The following is a 6,463-nucleotide window of genomic DNA, read 5'->3' on the forward strand; positions in this document are numbered from 1 at the left end:
TTCATGCCACTAATTAAGAATGTACTAAACGTACAATCTTCTTCCAAAAGTGCTATTATTTCATTTAAACATTTTCTACATGTACTATACTGATGGGTTTTACACAAAATAACATCCTATGTACTCATGCAAACCCTAATGCTTGGATATAGGTTTCTCTATTTTACATACAATTCATCCAAGACTTGCAAACCCTAGATATAGTGTATATATTTCGAAATTTATACAAGAAATTAGATCTAGATGATTACCTCTTCTTCAAAGCTTGAATCTTCTTGTCCTTGGAGCTTAGAGTCACAAGTGTCACTCCTCTAATGACTTCCAAACACCACAAGCAAGAGTATGATCTTGGAGAGAGGTTGGAAGCTCTTGAAGTCGGATTTGGTACTCTTAGAAGTAGGGTTAGCCAATTTCTGAAGCCTTAGGGGTCTATTTATACATGTGTTGTTAGGGTTTCAATCAAAACCCTAATTAGATAGCTTAGGCGTTAAGCAGTCCAAAGAACCTTCCAGAACAAAGGCCTTGGACGAAATTAGATGGGCTCTCACTCTAATTTTCGTCCACCCCTTAAATCCAAAAGGATTCTCAGCCCAAATCAACTATCACACAATTGACAGTTCCACAAAATTAATTCTTATTTAATTTTTGTCTAATATTAATTAAACTATATGATTTCTCATTTAATATATTATTCATATAACATATTAATAAATCATAATAACCTCTCTCTTCATAAATCATCTTATCATGTTGCTTTGGTGAAGGCAACCCAAAAAGACCATGCACAACCAGGTCAAATACTTATCAAATATAGTTACGGGCTTAGAAACTAATCCAAAAGTCTCACACTTGGTAAGTTCTTCATCATTACTCTTAAACATACTACAATCCTTCACTTAAAATAGGGATTTCTTATACAAATATCATCATATTTGTTCTTAGGATCTTCAAATCCTTAAGCATTCTCCAAGTGTTCTTGACTTGGAAACCCCTTTCTTCAACTATCCATCCCATAGAATCACTCAAGGTGAGTTTATACCCTTTTTTTCATATTTTCTTCTAGTTTTATGAGGGAGAATACAAGTTACAACATCAAAAACACGACTAAACTCAAATGACAGCTTTCAACACAAAAGTTATGGCTCAATCACGATCTATTTTGACCATCTTAAACTCCATAAACTTTAAAATTGTTCAATATGCAAATATTTCAGCTTTAGACCTTTAAAATGACTACTTACACATGTTCATACGATTTTTCTACAATTTATGATGATTTTTACAAAACTGCCTATCACTTCAAAAACGATTCCAGACCCGTCTGTGAAAATGGTCAATTTCACCATAGTTAGGGACCATTAAAAATCATAATACAAATTATGAACAAACTAGACACATTTTCTAAACTCTTAGATATTACAGATCTAGTTTTCAACTTACGGTCATTTTTCTACAATTTTTCTAAAAATAGTGATAGAAATGTTAAAACAAGTAAAAATAGTCTACAAATTTAATAACACTTTGTAACATGTTGAGCAAAGTGTACAACCATATTTAGCTACATATTGAGTGTATTTCATGTTAGTTTACCTTCATGTAACAAAGTTAGTTATTCATAAGGGTTTTCATCCACTACAAACATATAGGATAAACTATACTAGGTATAGTTTATGGGATGATAATACTACAAACATACTAAGGAAGGCACACTTATAATGAACTATATTAAGTATAGTTGATAGTACAATAACATTACAAACATACTAAGAAAGGTACACATATGATAAACTATAATAGGTATATTTTATGGTACATAACACTACAAACACGCTAAGAAAGGTACATATATGATAAGCTATAATAGTTATAGTTTATGGTACATTAAACACTACGATCATAAGGAAGGCTTCACTCACTCTACACAAAAACTCGTTAAATCCGGTTGTGAAACACTACTTCATTGTGCTCTTAGAGTACTGTTTAAAGCCCTGTATTATAACCATAATCTCTTGTAGGTAGAGCGTGATACTTGTGTATAGATCTATATTGGAACTGACAATCCCGCACCCTAAGTTGCTTACAGTAGCTAGACCGGCAGGTCTGGGATGACAAATGTCTAAACATTCTGATGCCTGAAGAACGTCGTAACAGACTTATTATGTCAATTGCACAATTATAATAACTCACATAGGGAAACAACGACACTTATAGTTTACGAGGATTTTTACATTTCAAAAAGGGTTTTCACTCACTCTACACGTAAAATCGTTAAATCCGGTTGTGAGACACTACTTCATTGTACACTTACAGTACTGTTTAAAGCCCTGTATTATAACCATAATCTCTTGTAGGGAGAGCGGGATACTTATGTATAGATCTATATTGGGACTGATAATCCCGTACCCTAAGTTGCTTACAATAGCTAGACCGGCAGGTTTGGGGTGGCAAATGTCAAAACATTCCGACGCCTGAAGAACATCGTAACAGGCTTACTATGTCAATTGCACGGTTATAATAACTCACATAGGGAAACTACAACACATATAGTTTACGAGAATTCCTACATTCATAAGGGTATTATTCAATTAAAACTGCACTTACTATCATAAGTATGGAAAATACTTGTACATTTCGGTCTTTGATCTTTAAGACTACGACTCAACCTATAAGAAAAATGTTGGATTTTTCTTGAGCATACATTACAATTACAAAGGAATTAATCAGTTCAAATTACGCACTACTGTAGTATACTATATCCAAGAACAAACACTCACTCTCATCGGTCTTAGGGTAGTTAAGACTACATATCGCTTAGAATGGTTAGATTCCACCTATAATTGCTACGTGTATACGACAGGGTCATATATAATTTAGACTAGATGAACTTGGAATTGGCTGGGAATGCCTTAGATCCTGTTCTTTGTATTGTTGTGGGCTTAGGGCAGACCCATTATATTCGACTGTTTATCCAATCTTGATTTTTATATGACTTATAGACATTGGGGGATTATAGAAGGAACTTATAGGTCTTCCTAGGAGTAACTTTTACCCGAAAGCATGCATACCTAAGGGTTGTATCATTATAAAACTACTTTGTACCGTTTTTAGGTACAATACAACTTTTATTTTGGAAATCATGCATCAAAATGGTTTTTATACAGATTTAAAATTGAAGAAATATCACCACTCAAGAATACGACAACATTTTTACATTTGGGTTCGAAAAGACTAAAACTACATTCCATTTTACTAAGAAAATATAGGATTTTGTGGAGGTACATACGAACCTTTTTAAGGAACAAATAACTTATTTTTATAAAAAAAAAAAATACTTATGAACTCATCAATTTAAATGTTGATACACTTTCAGAATTAGTTGTATTCTCAGGAAACCAGTAGGCAGGTACATACACAGGTTTTCAAGAAGACGGGGCAAATAACTTTTAGTCTTAGTTTTTACTAGATACATTTGGAAGTCATTCAAGTTATGTTTCAAATTCAATGTAAACACTATGATATCAATACAATGGTTGTTGCTGCTTGGGTTACTATTATTAAATTGTGATGATATTGTACATGACGTCCTCCGCCCCCGAACGTTTCTGTCGTCTCGGTTTGGGGATGTGACAGTGGAACTCACTAAGCTTTGGCTTATAGTTTTAGTTTATTGTTTCATGTACTTTTGATGATTGCGGGAAAACAAAGGCGTGATCGTGCACATCTTCCTGTTTTTTGTTATTGGGTCTTAGGGGAAAACTATGATTTTGGATAATACTTTTGATTAAATGGATACTTTGTAAAAAATTATTATTAATGGTTGTTTTTAAAAGTTTAAAGTTCTTAACATTTTTAGAGTGTTACATGCATGCTAGTATAGGGCTAAGGATACCTTCAGGAATTATATATTAGAATTGTCTGATTTGTCTGATGACTTATAGCCTAGGGAGACTGAATGCTATGTATTACTCGAGATTTATATCGGCTCAGTTAATTGCTAAATGTATGCTTTAACAATTGTATGTGATTAGGATCGTATATCCCTAGAATGATTAGTTTGGCCTTATTTCTTATTTCTTGTCTGCTTTTGGGCTTAGGGTAGAATCATTTATTCGATAGTCTATGTCATCTTATTTTATGCATAATTTACATACATAAGGCAACCGATAGTGTTAGTAGAAATTCTTGGTAGCGTGAGGGTAAGTAATTTAAGGATTCCAAAGAGGGTCTAGGAAACATAGTAGTCTATTATGTGTGCTGTTAGCAGGGTTTTTAGGAAGTTACTCACGAGGTGGCTTAGAGGATTCATGATAATTCTTGAGGAAGGTACAAATGGGTGTGGAATGTAGTATTGGGCCCATACTATTGAAAGCACAGGATTTGTACTAGAGTCAAGGAAAGGCACTATGATTTTAAGCAACTATTAGAGTGTAAGATTCTTCGTGTGTATGATGATTGTTTGCATGTTGTATTTTAGTATGGTGATGATAGGTCGTGGTGTAGGAGGTCCAAGATCTGGTTCTAGTACGGGCTCAGGTACCATACCAATTAATGAGGGTTTATGCGAGTTCATCGCATCATAGATTATGTGAAGTATCCTTGATGCGACCCTTCTGGCGTTTGGGACGATGAAGGAAAGGATTATAGAGAAGATGGAGGAGCACTTTCAGACCTTTCAAGCTGAGATATCCTCCGAAAAACATGGAGCCTGTACCCTCACGTTCAAGGATTTCTGGGAATGTAGGGCATTAGATTTCTTTGGGGTGAAAGACCCAATTATTGCTAGGAAATGATTAGTAGACATGGAGAGTACCCAGATGACAAGCTTCTACCCCGAGGGGTTGAATATGAGGTTCACTGTCTGGTGTTTGAGCGAGTGAGCTCACGATTGGTGGGAGGAGGTCAGTTATGCTCTGGGAGTACCAACTATTAAGGCTATGACTTGTCCTGATTTTATGACCAGGTTTTGAGTAGAGTTTACACTGGCTGTCAAGGTGTAATAGCTGGCGAGGGAGTTCAAGGACCTCCGCCAGACGACTGAGACTATGGCAAAGATCACCACCAAGTTCTGGGAGAGGAGATGAAAAAGAATCGTTACCACAATATGCTGAGCAGATATCAGGGAATTTGTTAGCTTTTCAGCATGCTGTATATTGGAGGGTATGATAGCCAGAGCCCGGGAAGAGGAAATCGATTTGTAGCACACTTAAAAGAGGAAGACAGAGTAGGTGCATAAATCTGGGGGTCCTGCCAAAAGGCCCAAGACTTTTGATAAGCAATCTAAAGGCCAGCCTAGCTGGGGCCGATGTAGTTGATGTGGGAGAGTACATGAGGGGATTTATCGAGTAAAGGGTGATAGTTGCCTCAAGTACGACAAGACTGGACATTTTATCAGGGGTTGCCCCATGGATCGAGTGGTCTGATTTGGTTTCATTGCAACTAGACAAGCCATAAGAAGGTCGATTGCCTGAGATTGATGAGATGAGCGGTAGCAGTGCCCGCTTCAACTACATTGAGGAACACAAATGGCTGTGAGGGCAAGGTGGAGACCCTTATGGTGAAGATCATGGTTTTTGAACTATCGGTCGAAGAGGCGCGTGCAAATCCTGATGTGGTTACAAGTATGTTTTCTATTTATTCTCTCTTTTATTATTTTTTATGCTAATGTTTCATGTTCTGATGTTTAGGGACATTCTTAGTGAACAGATTTCCTACTATGGTTCTTTTCGATTTGGGTGCTACTTGATCATTTATGTCTCTTGCGCTCATCAAGAGGCTTAACGACACTCCCAGTGAGCTTTACTATACATTAGTGGTAGTTATCACCGACGATCATCCAATAAGGGTCTTCATTGTTCATCATGGTTTCATATTGCAGGTCTTCGGTGTGACATACTCAATTGACTTAGTTCCCATTCTATTACGTGATACGAATGTGATCTTGTATGGATTGATTGAGTCCTAATTGGGCTATGATTGATTGTCAGCATCAGCTAGTCAGAGTTCAAACCACAAGCATGGGAGAACTAGTTATTTAGGGCAAAGTTACTCAACGTGCGCCGACTCCTTGTTTAGTTGCGAGAGCTAGGAGGTATCTTCAGCATGTTTTTTTTATTGTGTAGCCTCTGTGTTGGAATCTAGAGATAGGGACGAAGATGATTGACGATGTGTCGGTCATCCAGGAGTATCCTGATGTATTTCCTGAGGATTTTCCTGGATTGCCTTCAGTGAGGCAAGTTGAGTTTCAGATTGATTTGGTACCAAGTGCGACTATGATAGCCAAGGTACCCTGTTAATTAGCACCACCTAAGATGTAGGAGTTGTCTACACATCTGCAGGAGCTGTTGGACAAGGGGTTTATTAGGCTAAGTATTTCACCGTGGGGATAATATTTGTGAAGAAGAAGGATGGATCTTAAAAAATGTGCATCAACTACCGGGAGATGAACAAGTTAACAGTGAAGAAC

The sequence above is a fragment of the Lactuca saligna genome, chromosome 9, assembly GCF_052625555.1.
Source record: "Lactuca saligna cultivar CGN05327 chromosome 9, ASM5262555v1, whole genome shotgun sequence".
NCBI lineage: Eukaryota > Viridiplantae > Streptophyta > Magnoliopsida > Asterales > Asteraceae > Lactuca > Lactuca saligna.